We start from the raw sequence: 19957 nt of genomic DNA on the forward strand, positions 1-19957 counted from the left end.
GCACTGTCTTCTAGTATTATTATAGTTTCATGTCTTAAGTTTAAATCTTTTATCCAGTTAGAATCAATTTTTGTTGATGGTGAAAGGTGGGGTCCAGTTTCAGTCTTCTACAAGTCACCAGCCAGTTCACCCAGCATCATTTGTTAAATAGGGAGTCTTTCCCCCACTGAATATTTTTTTTTATTAAATCATAGCTGTGTACATTAATGCAATCATGGGGTATGATGTGCTGGTTTTATATAATATTTGAAATATTTTCATCAAACTGTTTAACATAGCCTTCATGGCATTTTCTTAGTTATTATGTTAAGACATTTATATTCTACACCTAGTAAATTTCACATGTACCCTTGTAAGATACACTGTAGGTGTGGTCCCACCATCTTCTATCCATCCTCCCCCCTTCCCTCCCCTCCTTCTCCCCTTTCCCCTTCTTCTTGGGTTATAATTGGGCTTTTCTTATGAAAGCTATATGTAAGTATACATACTTATACTAAGGCTGAATACATTGGATACTTTTTCTTCCATTCTTGAGATATTTTGCTAAGAAGAACATGTTCCAGCTCCATCCATGTAAACATGTAAGAGGTAAAGTGTCCATCTTTCTTTAAGGCTGCATTATATTCCATGGTGTACATATATCACAATTTATTGATCCATTCCTAGATTGCACTTGGGCTTCTTCCATGACTTAGCAATTATAAATTGGGCTGCAATAAACATTCTGGTACAACTATCTTTGTTATAATGTGATCTTTGGTCTTCTGGATACATACCTAGTAGAGGAATTGTAGGATCGAATGGCAGATCTGTTTTTAGATCTCTAAGTGTTCTCCAAACATCTTTTGAAAAGAAACAAATTAGTTTTCATTCCCATGAGCAATGTAGAAATGTTCCCTTTTCTCCACATCCACGCCAACATCTCTGGTTTTGGGATTTTGTGATGTGGGCTAATCTTACTAGAGTTAGATGATATCTCAAAGTAGTTTTGATTTTCATTTCTCTGATGATTAAGGATGATGACCATTTTTTCATGTGTCTGTAAGCTATGCACCTGTCTTCTTCAGAGAAGTTTCTCTTCAAGTCCCTTGCTCAGCCTGAGATGAGATCACTTGTTCTTTTCTTGCTAATACGTTTGAGTTCTCTGTGGATTCTGGTTATTAAACCTTTGTCAGAGACATAACCTGTGAAAATCTTCTCCCATTCTGAGGGCTGTATGCTTGCTTTACTTACTGTGTTCTTGGCTGTGCAGAAGCTTTTTAGTTTGATCAGGTCCCAGTAGTGTATTTTATATGTCGCTTCAATTGCCTCAGGGATTCTCCTCATAAAATATTCGCCCAGGCCAATTTCTTCAAGTGTTTTCCCTGCACTTTCTTCTCGTATTTTTATAGTTTCATGTCTTAAGTTTAAATCTTTAACCCAGTGAGAGTCTATCTTAATTAATGGTGAGAGGTGTGGGTCCAGTTTCAGGATTCTACAGGTCACCAGCCAGTTCACCCAGCACCATTTGTTAAATAGGGAATTTTTTCCCCAATGAATGTTTTTAATTGGCTTGTCAAAGATCAAAAAATGGTAAGTAGCTGGATTCATCTGTTGGTTCTCTATTCTGTTCCATACATCTACCTCTCTGTTTTTGTGCCAGTACCATGCTATTTTGATCACTATCAATTTATAGTATAGTCTGAGGTCTGGTAATGTAATTCCTCCTGCTTTGTTTTTATTTCTGAGTAATATCTTGGCTATTGGAGGTTTTTTCTGATTCCATATAAAACAAGGTACTATTTTTTCTAGATCTTTAAAGTATGACAGTGGAGCTTTAATAGGGATAACATTAAATCTGTAGGTTGCTTTAGGTAGTATGGACATTTTTTTTAACAATGTTCATTCTTGGCTCAGCACCTGTGGCTCAAGTGGCTAAGGTGCCAGCCACATACACTTAAGGTGGCAGGTTCGAATCCAGCCCAGGCCCGCCAAACAATGATAATGGCTGCAACCAAAAAATAGCCAGGCGTTGTGGTGGGCACCTGTGGTCCCAGCTACTTGGGAGGCTGAGGCAGGAGACTTGCTTGAGCCCAGGAGTTGGAGGTTGCTGTGAGCAGTGAAGCCATAGCACTCTACCCAGGGGAACAGCTTGAGGCTCTGTCTCAAAACAATAACAACAACAACAAAAAACAATGTTGATTCTTCTCAGCCATGAGCATGGTATGTTTTTCCATTTGTTAACATCTTCAGCTATTTCTTTTCTCAGAGTTTCATAGTTCTCCTTATAGACATCTTTCACATCCTTTGTTAGGTAAATTCCCTGATATTTCATCTTCTTTGGCACTATTGTAAAAGGAATAGAGTCTTTGATTGTTTTTTTAGCTTGACAATTTTTGGCTTATATAAAAGCTACTGACTTGTAAGTATTAGTTTTGTATCTTGAGATGCTGCTATATTCCTTGATCACTTCTCAGAATTTTGAAGTTGAGTCCCTGGGATTTTCCAGGTATAGGATCATATCATCAGCAAAGAGTGAGAGTTTGATCTCCTCTGACCCTGTTTGGATACCCTTGATTGCCTTCTCTTGCCTGATTGCGATGGCTAAGACTTCCATTGCTGTGTTGAATAGCAGTGGAGACAGTGGGCACCCTTACCTCATTCCTGATCTGAGTGGAAATGTTTTCAATATTACACCATTCAATATGATATTGGCTATGGGTTTGCTGTAGATGGCCTCTATCAGGTTAAGAAATGTCCCTTCGATGCCTGTTTTCTTAAGAATTCTGATCATGGGGGCAGCGCCTGTGGCTCAAAGGAGTAGGGCACTGGGCTCATATGCTGGAGGTGGCGAGTTCAAACCTGGCCCTGGCCAAAAAAAAAACTGCCAAAAAAAAAAAAATTAAAAAAAAAGAATTCTGATCATGAAAGGGTGCTGTATATTATCAAAGGCCTTTTCTGCATCAATTAAGAGAATCATATAGTCTTTGTTTTTTATTTTATTAATGTGATGTATTATATTGATAGATTTGCTTATGTTGAACCAGCCCTATAACCCTGGAATAAAACCAACTTGATCATGGTGTATATTTTTTTTTGACGTGTTGTTGAATCCTGTTTGCTAAGATCTTATTGAATATTTTTGCATTGATATTCATTAATGATATTGGTCTATAATTTTCTTTCTTTGTTGGATCCTTTCCTGGTTTGGGAATCAGGGTGATATTTGCTTCATAGATATTGGCATTGATATTCATTAATGATATTGGTCTATAATATTCTTTCTTTGTTGGATCCTTTCCTGGTTTGGGGATCAGGGTGATATTTGCTTCATAGATATTTGTTGGGAGGTATTCCTTCTTTTTCTATGCTTTGGAAAAGGCTGTATAATATAGGTACTAGTTCCTCTTGAAAGGTTGGATAGAATTCGGATGTGAAGCCATCTGGTCCTGGACTTTTCTTTTTAGGGAGATTTTGTATTGTTAATGCTATTTCAGTGGTAGATATAGGTCTAGTCAAGATTTCTAATTCTTTCTGGTTGAGTCTAGGAAGGTGGAGTGCTTACAGGCATTGCTCCATTTCCTTCAGATTTTCATATTTATGGGAATAGAGATTTTTGTAGTAATCATTAAGGATTTTTTTGAATTTCTGAAGTGCCTGTTGTTATTTTTCCTTTATTGTTTCAGATAGATAATATTAGAGATTCTACTTTTGTATTTCTGGTTAGGTTGGCCAAAGGTTTATCAATTTTGTTAATCTTTTCAAAAAACCCAACTCTTTGTTTTGTTGATCTTCTGAATGATTCTTTTGTTTTCAATTTCATTTAATTCTGCCCTAATTTTGGTTATTTCTTTTCTTTTTCTGGGTTTGGGGTTGGAATGTTCTTCCTTTTCCAGTTGCTTGAGATGATCCATTAAGTTGTTGGCTTCCTCTGTTTCTATTTTCTTGATGAAGGCTTCCAATGCTATAAATTTCCCTCTTAGGACTGTCTTTGCAGTATCCCACAGGTTTTGATACTTGGTGTCTTCATTATCATTTAATTCCAAAAATTTGGTGATTTCCTTCTTAATCTCGTCTTTGACCCAGCTATCAGTCAGCCTAAGATTATTTAGGTTCCATGACTTTGTTTGAGTATGAAGATTCCCATTACTGTTGAGTTCAAGTTTTATTGCATGGTGGTCCGAGAAGGTACAAGGAATAATTTCTATACTTATAAATTTGCTGAGGTTAGACTTGTGTCCTAGGATATGATCTATTTTGGAGGATGACCTGTGGGCTGATGAGAAGAATATATATTCAGTTTTATTAGGGTGAAATGTTCTGTAGAGGTCTGTAAAGTCCATTTGTTTTAGGGTCAGGTTTAAGTCTAATATTTCTTTGTTTAATTTCTTCTTGGAGGATCTATCCCAAACTGTCAAAGGGGTGTTAAAATCTCCAACTATTATAGTGCAGGAAGATATCAAGTTGTTCATATCCATTAGGGTCTGCTTTATGAATTGAGGTGCATTCTTGTAGGGTGCATAAATGTTAAAATTATCAAAATCTCTTCATGTTGGTTGTTTCCCTTGACAAATATGTAGTGACCTTCCTTATCTTTCTTTATCTTTGTTGGCTTAAAGCCAATTGTATCTGTTACTAAAATTGCAACCTCTGCTTTTTTCTGGTTTCCATTTGCCCAAATTTCCTCTTCTTGTAAGGACACCAGTCAGAGGATTAGAACCCACCCTAACAGCTTTATTTTACTTAATCACTTCTTTGCAAGCCCTGTCTCCAAATGCAGTCAGTCTGAGATATTGGGGGTTAGAACACCAATATATAAGTTTTAGGGGGACACAATTCAGCCCCTCACAGGAATGAAAAGGAATTTAAGAGTGATTCAAAGGTTAGAGATTATTGGGAGAAGAAATTTGAAAGTTATGTTAGGACCCACTAGGTGATCTTGAATATTGGGCATAGCAATGCGCTGGAATATGGCACAGCAGTGTGCCATGGGTGTTTAATACAGGAAAGAATTGAAGTAAGAGGGATGGGTTAGGATTGCTGTTGCATATAGTCTAGACCAGCACTGATAAGAACTGAACTCAAGAGAGGAAGTTGAAGGGATTGAATAAAAGAGAAATTGAGAAGAAAAGGACAATGTATGTGTCTTAGTTTGTCATCTGTTGCTATAATTCAATACATGAGACTGGGTAATTTTATTTATTTATGTTTTTAGAGACAAGGTCTCATTGTGTCACCCAGGCTATAGTGCAGTAGTATGAACATAGCTCACAACAACCTCGAACTCCTGGTCTCAAGAAATCCTCCCTCTTTGGCCTCCCAAAGTACTGGGATTATGGGCATGAGTCACTATGCTCAGACTGGGATTAAGTTTCAACATGAGTTTCAGAGGAGACAAGCAATCAAAACAGAGCAAGGTATGCCTGGATATTTTCAACCATGAAGCCACTTCAAATTTGTATTGTAGTAATTCATCTTTTAAAAATAAGTATTGTTTTATCATAGTTGGGTTGTGAGGCCTACAAAATAGGGGTTTTAGCTTTCTAACATTTAGGACTACTAGTCTCAATGCGAATAGGTTTCCTTGTTGGGTATGGAGTATCCCAGAGGTGTTCAATAAGTCAGTTTTATAGGAAGGATAAAAATATCAGGCAGAGATTGGATTATTAGATACTCTTTATCTGTGATTTAGGGTCAGAAGCTTAAAGGTTTCACTTAGAACCCAGAATAGGTAAAACATCAAAGAATTAAGAAAGTTCCTTGAGAAACTGATAAAGCTTAATCTAGCTTTATAAAAACTTCATGACAGAGGATTGTGGAGCTGAGCTCTCATAGAATGACTGGGGCAAAAGAAAGAACCCAGCTGTACCTGCATGGGGACCTTACCCAGAGTCATAGCTCAGGGAGCACAGTGAGGAGGTGGTGAGCTGGATATAGTGTATGATCTGGAGCAGAGGAAATCTGATGAATTAGGCAAGTGATTGTGACTGGCTGGGATTGGATGGCTCTCTACTGAAGTCTGGGATGGGAGGGAAGTTTTCAGTTGTTGGGGGGAACTTGTACATTGAGTGGAAAGCTTGGAAGAGTGGGCAGACTTGAACACTATATAGCAACCAGATCTGAATGTTGGTTGGAGTGGATGTACCATAGGTTTTGGTGGCTGGCAAAGCAGCTGTACTGAGAAGGTCTCATTACCAGGGGGCTGCCATTGTGGGAAGGTCATGAGAGGGTCTTAGCAGGGGCCTAACGTGTGGCCATCTAATTCTGCCAGGATCAGAACTCTACTCTTGGGAGAGGCTGAGGAGCTCCTGACCCCACAGTAACTGGAGTGGGGGGGGGGGTGTGTGTGTCTCACAGTACCTGCCCTTGAAGGATTCTTGTGAAGTTTAAGATCCCAACCTGGCAGAGTCTGAATGCTGAGGAAACAATCAGGCAATTACTGAAGGCAACTAAGTTTGGAATAAGGACCATAGAACAGTGGTTCTCAACCTGTGGATCATGACCCCTTTAGGGGTCAAATGACTCTTTCACAGGGGTCACCTAAGACCATCCTGCATATCAGATATTTATATTACAATTCATAACAGTAGCAAAATTACAGTTATGAAGTAGCAACAAAAATAATTTTATGGCTGGGGTTCACCACAACATGAGGAACTGTATTAAAGGGTCGCGGCATTAGGAAGGTTGAGAACCACTGCCATAGAGGTTCCTGGCTGTGCTCTGTCTTCTTAAAAAACCACAGTGCCACCTGGTGTCCAAGCAACATATTGCAACATACTGTCACCAAGAGCAATGACTCCTGTTTGAAACAAAGAGGCAGTGAGAAGTAAAAAGGAAGTTAAGGAGGTGAACAGAAAGAACTCAAGAGGAGGAACCGGCTTGGCGCCTGTGGCTCAAGCAGCTAAGGCACCAGCCACATACACCTAAGGTGGTGGGTTCGTATCCCCAGCCAGGGCCTGCCAAACAACAATGATGGCTGCAACCAAAAAATGGCCAGGCGTTGTGGTGGGCGCCTGTAGTCCCAGCTACTTGGGAGGCTGAGGCAGGAGACTTGCTTGAGCCCAGGAGTTGGAGGTTGTTGTGAGCGTGATGCCATGGCATTCTACCCAGGGGGATAGCTTGAGGCTCCGTCTCAAAAAAAATAAAAAGGAGGAACCAACAGAAAAATTCAGTCATGAAAAACTAAAACAGAGGAATTCCCCCAAGGGACCATGAGGCAACTACTGCAGAAAACTCCACCTATAAAGAATTAATGGACTTGACAGAAAGGGAATTTAAGATATGGATGATAAAGACAATAAAAAGAATGGATGAGAAAAATGGAAAGATAGAACCAAAAGTTGGAAGAGAGGTATGTAGAATATAAAAAGGATATGGCAAAGCTTAAGGAAATGAAGGAGACAATCAAAGAATGTAAAGATGCAGTAGAACGTATCAAAAATAGGTTAGGCTGTGAAGAAAGAACCTTAGGGCTAGAAGATGAAGTTTTCAAGTTAATCTAGGTAGTAAAAGAAGCAGAAAAGAAGAGAGAGAAAGCAGAAGAGGCATGTAGAGAATTACGAGACTTCATGAAGTGTTCAAACATACAAACAATAGGGATTCCTTAGGGGGAAGAAGATTGTCCCAAAAGAATAGAAGCCCTACTGGAGACTATCATGAATGAAAATTTCCCAAGTTATACTAAAGATCCCAACACACTCCTTTCAGATGAATATAGAACCCTAGATCATCTCAACTCAAACAGAGCCTCTCCAAGACACAGTGTAATGAACCTCTCCAAGGTCAGGATGAAAGAAAAAAATTCTGCAAGCAGCCAGAAGTAAGTACCAACTGCCCTACAGAGGCAGAGCCATTAGGATGACAGCAGACTTTTCTTTCATTCTTTTATTTTTTTGAGACAGAGTCTCACTTTGTCACCCTTGATAGAGTGCCATGGTATCACAGCTTATAGCAACCTCCAGCTCTTGGGCTTAGGTGATTCTCCTACCTCAGCCTCCGAGTAGCTGAGACTACCAGCACCTGCCACAAAACCTGGCTATTTTGTTGTTGTTGTTGCTGTTTAGCCGGGGCCAGGTTCAAACCTGTTACCCTTGGTATATGGGGCTGGCACCCTACTCACTGAGCCATAGGCACTGCCCTGACAGCAGACTTTTCAACTGAAACCAGAAGAGCATGGTCATCCACCTTCAACACTCTTAAAATAATTTCCAGCCCAGAATCCTGTTCCTGCTAAACTAAGCTTCAGAATTGATGGGCTGGCACCCTACTCACTGAGCCATAGGCACTGCCCTGACAGCAGACTTTTCAACTGAAGCCAGAAGAGCATGGTCATCCACCTTCAACACTCTTAAAATAATTTCCAGCCCAGAATCCTGTTCCTGCTAAACTAAGCTTCAGAATTGATGGAGAAATCAAATCTTTTGCAGATATACAAGCACTGAGGAAATCACAAGACAAGATCTCCAGGAAATACTTAGACCTATTCTACACACTGACCACCACAATGGACCACTAGCAAATAAACACCCAGAAGCTACAAGTCAAAACTTAGCTTCCACAATGGCACAAAGGATAAAACTACACAATGGACTCTTACAAAATTAAGATGATCAGAACTGCACTACACTTATCAATTCTTTCAATAAATGTCAATGGACTGAATTCACCACTGAAGAGGTCCAGGCTGGCTGAATGGATAAAAAAGTACAAGCCATCTATATGCTGTCTCCAGGAGACACACCTAGCCCTGAAGGACAAATCAAGACTCAGGGTTAAGGGATGGTAAACAGTATTTCAAGCAAATGGAAATCAGAAGAAAGGAGGGGTTGCAATCTTATTTTCAGATACAAGTGGATTTAAAGTGAGTAAAGTTAAGAAAGATAAAGCTGGACACTTTACACTGGTCAAAGGAACAATACAACAAGAAGACATTTATGGAACAGACCTTAATGGGTCTGAGCAATATGATATCCTGTAACACCATAATAGTTGGGGACTTTAACACCCCTCTGACAGAACTGTATAGATCCTCTAAACAGAAACTAAACAAGGATACAAAGAACTTAAATGTGACTCTAGAACAAATGGCATTAATAGATATATACAGAACAAACCATCCCCAAACTAAGCAATATACATTTTTCTCATCACCCTATGGTACAAACTCTAAAATTGACCACATCCTAGGATACAAATCAAACCTCAGCAAAATTAAAAGAATAGAAATTATACTTTGTATCTTCTCAGACCACAAGGCAATAATAGTGGAACTCAACTCCAACAAAAACATTCATCCCCACATAAGGACTTGGAAATTAAACAACTGTATGCTAAATGATAGTTGGATTCAGGAAGAGATAAAAGGGAAATTGTTAAATTCCTCAAATAACAACAATGAAGACACAAATTACCAAAACCTGTGGGATACAGCAAAAGCAGTCTAATGAGGGAAATTTATTGCATTAGATGCCTACATTTGAAGAATAGAAAGAGCACATCAATAAGCTCATGAATCACCTTATGGAATTAGAAAAAGAAGAACAATCTAATCCCAAACCCAGCAGAAGAAAATAGATAACCAAAATTAAACCAGAGATTAATGAAATTGAAAAAAAAGAATCAGTCAGAAAATGAATAAAACAAAAAGTTGGTTTTTTGAAATAAATAAATAAAATTGATAAACTTTTGGCCAGACTAACTAGAAACAGAAAAGTAAAATCTCTAATAACCTCAGTCAAAAATGCTAAAGGGGGAAAGAACAACAGATGCCACAGAGATTCAAAAGATCAATCTCTGAGTACTATCAGAAACTCTATACCTAGAAATTTGACAACATGGAGGAAATGGATTAATATCTGGAATCACACACTCTTCCTAGACTTAAGAAGAAATAGATTTCTTGAACAGACCAATTTTAAGAACTGAGATCAAAGAAACAATTAAAAAACTCCCAACAAAAAAACAACAAAAAAAGCCTTGGTCCAGATGGCTTCACAGCAGAATTCTATCAAACCTTCAAAGAAGAGCTTATACTCATACTTAAGAAATCACTCAAAAAAAATTGAGAAGGAAGGAATCCTCCCTAACACATTCTATGAAGCAAACATCACTCTGATACTAAAACCAGAAAAAGACCCAAATAAAAAGGAGAATTTCAGACCAATTTCTCAAATATATATAGATAAAAATTTTCAATATAATCCTGGCCAATAGATTACAGCTACACATTAAAAAAATTATTCATTGGGGCAGCACTTGTGGCTCAGTGGGTAGGGCACTGGCCCTGTTTACCGAGGGCTGTGGGTTTGAACCCGCCCCGGCCAAACTGCAACAAAAATATAGCTGGGCATTGTGGCAGGCATCTGTAGTCCCAGCTACTTGGGAGGCTGAGGCAAGAGAATCGCATAAGCCCAGGAGTTGGAGGTTGCTGTGAGCTGTGATGCCACAGCACTCTACTGAGAGTGATAAAGTGAGACTCTATCTTAAAAAAAAAAAAATGCTTAGCACCTGTAGCTGAAGCAGCTAGGGTGCCAGCCACATACACTAGAGGTGGCAGGTTCAAATCTAGCCCAGGTCCACCAAACAATGACAACTATAACCAAAAAATAGCTGGGCATTGTGGTGGGTACCTATCGTCCCAGCTACTTGGGAGGCTGATGCAAGAGGATTGCTTAAGCCCAAGAGTTTGAGGTTGCTGTTATCTGTGATGCCATGGCACTCTACCCTGGGCAACAGCTTGAGACTCTGTCTCAAAAAAAAAAAAAAAAAAATCATTCATCAGCGTGACACCTGTAGCTCAGTGGATAGGGTACTGGCCACATACACCAGGGCTGCTACTTGGGAGGCTGAGGCAAGAGAATTGCTTAAGCCCAAGAGTTTGAGGTTGCTGTGAGCTGTGATGCCATGACACTCTACTGAGGGTAACAAAGTGAAGACTCTATCTCAATTAAAAAAAAATAAAACATTCCTCATGATGAAGTAGGTTTCATCCCAGGTATGCAAGGCTGGTTTAACACGTGCAAGTCCATAAACATAATTCACCATATCAACAGAAGCAAAAACAAAGACCATAGGATCCTCTCAACAGATGCAGAAATAGCATTCGATAAAATTTAGCACCCTTTTCTAATTACAACACTTAAGAATTTACGCATAGGTGGCACATTTCTGAATCCAATCAAAACCATCTAAAACAAAGCCACAGCTAATATTATACTGAATGGAATAAAACTGAAAACTTTCCCACTTAGAACTGGAACCAGACAAGGTTTTCCTCTGTCACCACTACTATCAACCTAGTGCTGGACACCTGTAATTCTAGCAATCTGGGAAGGCAAAGAAGGTAGGTTGCTTGAGTTCATGAGTTCAAGACCAGCCTGAGCAAAAGTGAGACCTTGTCTCTACTAAAAATAGAATAACAGAGGGAATCACTTGAACCTGACTTGGAGGTTGCTGTGAGCTATGTCTACTCAGGGTGACAGCTTGAGACTATGCCTTACAAAACAAAACAAACAAACAAAATACCCCCATAGTGCTATAAGTTCTAGCCAATACAATTAGGCAAGAGAAGATAATAAAGGGCATCCAAATGGGGGCAGAGGAAGTGAAACTCTCTCTCTTTGCTGATGATACGATCTTATACTTAGAGAACCCCAAAGACTCAACCACAAGATTCCTGGAAGTGATAAAAAAAAAATACAGCAATGTCTCAGGATATGAAATCAATGTCCACAAATCAGTAGCCTTTGTATGTGCCAATAATAGCCAAGATGAGAAGCTAATCAAGGACAGAATTCCCTTCACAGTAGTTTAAAAAAAGTTGAAATACCTAGGAATATACATAAGAAAAGAGGTGAAGGACCTCTACAAAGAAAATTATGAGACCCTAAGAAAAGAAATAGCAGAAGATATTAGCAAATGGAAGAATGTACCATGCTCATAGCTGGGAAGAATCAATGAAAATATCTATACTATCCCAAACAATCTACACATTCAATGCAATCCCCATGAAAATACCATCATCATATTATCAAGATTTGGAAAAAATAATTCTTCATTTTGTATGGAACCAGAAGAAACCCCATATAGCCAAGGCAATTCTTAGTAGTAATAAATACAAAGCCAGGAGTATCACCCTACTAGACGTTAAGCTGTACTACAAGGCCATAGTGATTAAAACAGCATGGTATTGGCACAAAAATAGAGACATTGACATTTGGAACAGAATAGAAAACCATGAGATGAAACTAATGTCTTACAGCCACCTGATCTTTGATAAATCAAACAAAAGCATACACTGGGGAAAAGAATCCCTATCCAGTAAATGGTGCTAGGAGAACTGAATAACCACATGCAAAAGACTGAAACTGGACCTGCACCTCTCACCACTTACAAAAATTGATTCAAGATGGATAAAAGATTTAAATGTAAGGCATGAAATGATAACAATCCTCAGAGAAAGTGTGGGGAAAACACTTCAAGATTATCAGCCTGGGGAAAGATTTTATGAAGAACACTTCTATGGCAATTGCAACAACAAAAATAAACAAATGAGACTTAATTAAACTGAAAAGCTTCTGTACAGCTAAGGAAACAACAAACAAAGCAAACGGACAAACTTCAGAATGGGAAAAGATATTTGCATATTATAATTATTTTTATAAGGTTTTTTAAATTTTAACTTTATTCAAATTAATATGAGGGTACAGTATTTAGGTCACATTGTTTTCACTTCCAGGGTAAAGTTCTATTTGTAGAAGAGTCCCTCACCCAGGAGGCATGTTATACACAATGTGCACATTAGGTGAGATCCCACCTCATGCCCTCCCTCCTTTTGCCATAGGTTCCCCCCCTCCCCCACTTCTCTCTATCCCCAAACTGGACTATATTAGTGTTTTATTGTTCTTATGGACATGTGATTGTTTATATATTGATTTCATATTAGAATGGAATACATTGGATATTTATTTTTCCATTCTGGCAGTACTTTACCAAGAAGAATAATATTCCATGGTATACATATATCACAGTTTGTTGATCCAATCATGAGTTGACTGGCACTTAGGTTGCTTCCATGACTTGGCAATTATAAAATTAAGCTGCAATAAACATTCTAGTGCAAATTTCTTTGTGGTAAAATGATTTTTGTTCTTCTAGGTAGATACCTACAAATAGTATTGCAAGGTCAAATGGAAGATCTAATTTTAGATTGTTGAGGATTCTCCATACTTCTCTACAAAAAGACTGTTATTAGTTTGTAATCCCACCAGCAGTGTAGAAGTGTTCCCTTCTCTCCACATCCATGCCAGTATCTGGTGTTTTGGGACTTTGTGATGTTGGCTAATCTTGCTGGGGTTAGGTGATATCTTAGAGTGATTTTGATTTACATTTTCCTGATGATTAAAGATGATGAGCATTTTTTCCTGTGTTTGTTGGCCATTCATCTCTCATCCTCAGAGAAGTTTCTGTTCAAATCTCTCGCCCACTCATAGAGAGGGTTGTTTGCACTTTTCTTAATGTTAAATTTGAGTTCTTTGTAGATTCTAGTTATCAGGTCTTTGTCAAGATTAATAACATGTAAAAATGTTCTCCCATTCTGAGGGCTGTCTGTTTGTTCTGTTTGTAGTACTCTTAGCTATGCAAAAGCTTTTTAGCTTGATTGAATCCCAGTTATTTATTTTTGATGTTGCTGCAATTGCTGGGCGGGGAGAGGGTCTTCCTCATAAAGTTTTTTCCCCAGGCCAATATCTTCAAGTGTTTTCTCCACACTCTTTTCTGGAATTTTTATTGTTTCATGTCTTAAATTTAAATCTTTTAGGCTCGGGGCCTGTGGTTCAAGTGGCTAAGGTGCCAGCCACATACACCTAAGGTGGTGGGTTCTAATCGAGCCTGGCCTGCCAAACAACAATGACGGCAACCAAAAAATAGCCAGGCGTTGTGGCGGGCGTCTGTGGTCCCAGCTACTTGGGAGGCAGAGGCAGGCGACTCGCTTGAGCCCAGGAGTTGGAGGTTGCTGTGAGCTGTGATGACATGGCACTCTACCCAGGGTGACAGCTTGAGGCTCTGTCTCAAAAAAAATTTTTAAAATCTTTTATCCAACAAGAATCAATTTTTGTCAAAGTTGAGAGGTGTTGGTCCAGCTTCAGTCTTCTGCATGTGGATAACCAGTTCTCCCAGCATCATTTGTTAAATAAGGATTCTTTTCCCCATTTCATGTTTTTGTTAGGCTTTATCAAAGATTAAATGATGACAGGTGGCTGGGTTCATCTCTAGATTCTTTATCCTATTCCATAGGTCTATGCCTCTATTTTTGTGCCAGTACCATGCTGTTTTGATCACTATGGCCTTGTAATAAAACCTGAAGTCTGGCAACATGTTTCCTCCAGATTTGTTTTGATTTCTAAGAACTGATCTTTGGTATTTTGGTTTTTTCCTGGTTCCATATGAATTGAAGGTACTATTTTTTCAAGATATTTGAAGTATGACATTGGTGTTTTGATGGGGATTGCATTAAAGTGTTGCAGCGTTAGGAAGGTTGAGAACCACTGCAGAAATGTTCCATCTAAGCCTATTTTCTTGAGTGTTTTTTATCATGAAAGGATGGTGGATATTGTCAAAAGCTTTTTCTGCATCAATTGAAAGAATCATATAGTCTTTGTTTTTGATTCTATTTATGTGATATACTATATTTATAGATTCGTGTATGTTGAACCAACCTTGTGTCCCTGGAATAAAACCCACTTGATCATGGTGTATAACCTTTTTAATGTGTTGTTGTAATCTGTTTGCTAATATTTTGTTGACTATTTTTGCATCAATATTTATTAATGATACTGGTCTATAGTTTTCTTTTTTTGTTGGGTCCTTTCCTGTTTGGGAGATCAGGGTGATATTTGCTTTATAGAATTTGTTGGGGGAGGATTCCTTCTTTCTCTATATTTTGGAAAAGTTTATGCATTAGAGGAACTAGTTTCTCTTTGAAGGTTTGATAGAATTCTGCTGTGAAACCATCTGGTCGAGGGCTCTTATTTTTGGGGACATTTTGTATAAATGATGCTATGTTAATACTTGGTATTTGTCTATTCCAGATTTCTAAATCTTTATGGTTGAATTTTGGAAGGCATTGTGCTTCTGGATATTGATCCATCTCCACTGCATTTTCATATTTCTGGGAATAGAGTTTTTTGTATTAGTTGTTGAGAATCTTTTATATTTCACAGGTATCTGTTGTTATTTCCCCTTTATCTCTACTATAGTTATTAGAGATCTTGTTTTCCTGTTTCTGGTTATTCTAGCCAAGGGTTTATCAATTTTATTAATCTTTTCAAAAAACTAACTTTTTACTTCATTGATCTTCTCAATAATTCCTTTGTTTTCAATTTCATTTAGTTCTACTCTAATTTTGGTTATTTCTTTTCTTCTGCTGGGTTTTGGATTAGATTTTTCTTCCTTTTCCAGTTGCTTGAGATGGTCCATTAGGTTACTGACTTGCTTTTTTTCTGTTTTCTTGATGAAGGCATCTAATGCTATAAAATTTCTTCTAAGGACTGCTTTTGCAGTATCTCACAGGTATTGATAGTTTGTGTCTTCATTATTATTTTGTTCCTGAAATTTAATGTTCTCCTTCTTGATCTTGTCTATGACCCAGCTATCATTCAGCATAAGGTTAGTTTCCATGATTTTATTTGAGCATGAAGATTTCTATTGTTATTGAGTTCAACTTTTATTCCATGATGGTCTGAGAAGATATAGGAGATAATTTCTATTCTTTTGAATTTGTTGAGGTTAGCTTTGTGACCTAAGATATGATCAATTTTGTAAGATGATGCATGTGCTGATGAGAAGAATGTGTATTCAGTTTTGTTAGGATAAAGTGATCTGTAAATGTCATTAAGACCATAGGTCTAGGGTCTTAAGTCTATTAGTTCTTTGTTTAGTTTCTGCTTGGAGGATCTGGCCAGTTCTGCCAAGGGGTGTTAAGATCTACACCTATTATAGAGTGTGAAGATATCATTATATTAGATCACTTAGGGTTTTTTTTATATATTGAGGAGCATTCAGATAGGTGCATAGATATTAACTATTTAAATCTCTTCATATTGTGTATTTTCCTTGACCAGTAGGTAGTGTCCATCTTTGTTTTTCATTATTTTTGTTGGTTTGAATCCCATTGTAGCTGCATGCAAGATTGCAAACTCAACATTTTTCTGCTTTCCATTTGCCTGGATTACCATTGCCCATCCCTTCACCCTGAGTCTTGATTTATCTTTTGAAGTAAGGTGAAATTCTTGTAGGCAACAGATATCCAGGCTGAGTTTTTGTATCCAGTCAGCCAGCCTATGCCTCTTTAAAGAAAAGTTCAAACCGTTCACATTAATTGAGAGAACTGATAGATGTGGCAAAATTTTGGTCATCTTATTTATCAGGAGTCCGGAGCTTAATTTTATGCCTTTCACCTTTGTGGAAGCTAGGCTTTGTTCTTTAATTTCTGGGTAGATTTGCTTTGATGGTATACCTTCCTATTGATTGTTATGAAGAATGGGTCTGAGTATTTCCTGTAGAGTTGGTTGAGTCATGGCAAATTTCCTCAGCATGTGGATGTCAGTGAAGTATTTGATTTCTCCATCACAAATGAAACTCAGTTAAGTAGGGTATAGGATACTGGGCTGGACATTGTTTTGTTTAAGAAGGTTGAAGGTTGAAGTTTGATGACCATTCTTTTCTGGCTTGAAAAGTTTCGGCTGGAAGATCTGCATTCATCCTTATACTTTTCCATTTGTAAATAATGCTTTTCTTACACCTGGCTGCTTGCAGAAGTCTCTCCTTCATATTGGCAAAATTAATTACAATGTGTCTAGGAGATGCTTTGTTTGGATTGAGTTGTGCTAGGGTTCTAAAACTATCTACTATCTGAATTTTTGTGTCTTTTACAATACTTGGGAAGTTCTCCACCATAATGTCTTGGAGCAGAGAATTTGTGCCTTTGGCATCCTCCTCTTTCAGGAATCCCTATAATTCAGATGTTTGATTTCTTAGAATGATCCCATAACTCTCTCAGGGAGTATTCTATTCTTTTCCTCCATTTTTCTAACTCTTTGAATGCTTGGGATAGTTCAAAAGTTTTGTCTTCTTTATCTCAGATTCTTTCTTCCCTCAACTCTATTTCTGAGGGACTCTACTGTATTTTGAAGCTCCTCAAATGCCTTTTTCAATTCTTTAAGCTCTGCTATATCTTTCCTCATTATGTCCATATCATTGGTGACTTTATCTTTGAATTCATTAATTTCTTGAGACAATTGCTGAACTTTTTTTTTTCTCTGTTTCCACCTTTTCCTCCATTCCAATTGCCTTACTTGCCATCCATATTCTAAATTCCATTTCTGACATTTCAGCAATTTCTCTGTGGATGGGATTCTCTGTTGTATTTTGAGTCCCCAAGAGGTGTAGATCTGCTCCGATTTTTCATGTTGCCCCAGTTCTTCAGCAGATTCATCCCCATGAGTATTTTCAGCTTCTTCCTCTTTTACTTTTTTTAATATGTTAATTATACTTTTTTGGTTGAATTGATAGGTTGTCTCTGATGAATCCACTCCTCACCACTGCACTAACAAAGGCAGACAAGAGGTGAATCTGCAGCCCCAGTAGTGTCTCCAGGGGGACAAGAATCAGTAGGCAGTACTGGCCCAGAGTTCCAATCAAAGTCGCTCTGCCAGCACTGGCTCCACCCACCAAATCAAGCTCAGGAGGTGGCCCAGCTGAGAGCACTGATCCAGAGTTTAAGAGAGATGCTTATGCACTGGGCACCATCCAGCTAATTGAGCAGCTCAGGGCTGCAGCTCCATGGACAGTGTAGGGCCAGAGCTCAGACAATGTCACTCAGGCACTGGGTACCACCTGCCCAATCAAGGTCAGGGAACTGCTGCCCAGCAGGGGGTGCAGGTCTAAAGTTCAGATAAGAGTTGCTCAGGCACCATGCACAGCCCACCCAATTGAGCTCAGGGAGCCCCCACACGGTGGAGAGTGTTAATACAAAAGTTCAGTCCAGACTTGGTGCCCAAAGCTCAGTGAATAGGGTGCTAGCCACATAGACCGAGGGTTGGTGGGTCTCGCCCACTGGCCTAGACCTGCTAAACAACAATGACAAATGCAACCAAAAATAGCTGGGCATTGTAGTGCGCACCTTTAGTCCCAACTACTTGGGAGGCTGAAGCAAGAGAATTGCATAAGCCCAAGAGCTTGAGGTTGCTGTGAGCTGTGATGCCATAGCATTCTACTGAGGGCAACATAGTGACACTCTGTCTCAAAATAAACAAACCAACCAACCCCCAAAAGTTTAGTCCAAAGTTGCTCAAACCCTGACCCCACCTGCCCAAATGACCTAAAAGAGCCTCCACCCAATGGAGGGTGCTAATCCAAAATTTAGTCCAAAGTTGCTTAAACTCTGCCCCGCCTGGTGGAGGCCAGAGGTCTAAAGTTAGTTCAAAGTCACTTAAATGCTGGCCCCACCCACCCAACTGAGCTCAGACAGCCCTGTGTGGTAGAGGCCAGAGATCCAAGGTTTAGTGCAAAGTCACTTAAATCTTGGCCCTGACCAACCAATTAAGCTCTGAGAGCCCCACCTGGTGGAGGCCAGAGGTCGAAAATTCAGTCCAAAGTCACTTAAGACACTCACCTTCCCATCCAGTCAAACTCAGAGAGCCATTCCTGGCAGAGGGGGCAAATCCAAAGTTTAGTCACAAGTAGAAGTGATTTAAGCACTGGTCCCACCCACCCAATGGAGCTCAGTAGTCTTGAAGGGCAGAAAACAGAGTTATGAGAATTCCTGAGGAGCTGGAGATGGGTAGTTCATTTTCGTCCCACAAAAGCTTGGACTGCTGTGCTACTGTTCTCATGCTGCAGCTCTGTAGCCAGCAGATTTCCTGAGTTTCTCAGAGAGCTCACCAAACACTCTGGACTCTACAGGGGGCAGTCCTCCCAACAACAAGGGTGGGGGAAGGGCGATCAGGGTGCTCAGGATTGCAGGAAAAATATTTGGTCTTGGAGGACTGGGTCTTAGCAACTGCTCCTCCATGGGGTAAGGTGAGGGGACTTTTTTTTTTTTTTTTGCAGTTTTGGCAGGGGTCGGGTTTGAACCCGCCACCCTTTGTATATGGGACTAGTGCCCTACTCCCTGAGTCACAGGCACTGCCCATGTGAGGGGACTTTTGAACTCAGTTCGCTGATGACTGGTCATCCGCTGCAGAGCTCCCATTTGTGGGGAGGGGTCTCCCTTCCTCTGGGAGCTGGGCTTGTACCTTTTGTTTTTCTTCCACTTTCTTGTTTCTGCCACTTGATTCAGCCTGAGCGATGTGTACCTCACACCGTCCTTCAGTGCAGAGATCCTCATATTCGGTTTCCATCCACTTTTCAGTCCAGTATCTCTCCCTTTGGGCACGAGCCTTTGGCGAAAGCTATTTCTAGTCAGCCATCTTCCCACAATTCTAAAGTCATTTTGTTCTTGACTAGTAGCTTCACCCATTATTTTCATGTTTTTGGGAACTGTGAAACTGTGGCACCCGCACCTTCTTTCTTCTTAGCAGCTGGACAATGAGCCTTTGGAAACAGATTTACCATAGGTGTTTCTGATCCTGAGGCCTGATGTTCACATTCTATTGTTCACCCAGGTAAAAGCACAGGTCGATACCTGCATATTATGAATTGAACAAAAATTTGGTAACTAGGATCAATTGAGAACTCAAATTGATCAACATAAAAAGAGCCAACAATCCCATCTATCATGGGGCAAGAGAGATGAATAGAACCCTCTTTAAAGAAGACAAATGGCTAACAAATACATGAAAAAATGCTCATAGTCTCTAATCACAAGGGGGATGGTAGGAGAATGAGTAAATAGGGAGAGGAGATGTGGGAGGGGGATGGTGGGTCATGGTGTATGGCACACCTCTTGGGGGCAGGACACAATTATAAGAGGGACTTT

This window comes from Otolemur garnettii, unplaced genomic scaffold, assembly GCF_000181295.1.
Source record: "Otolemur garnettii isolate 467f Iridium unplaced genomic scaffold, OtoGar3 scaffold00017, whole genome shotgun sequence".
NCBI lineage: Eukaryota > Metazoa > Chordata > Mammalia > Primates > Galagidae > Otolemur > Otolemur garnettii.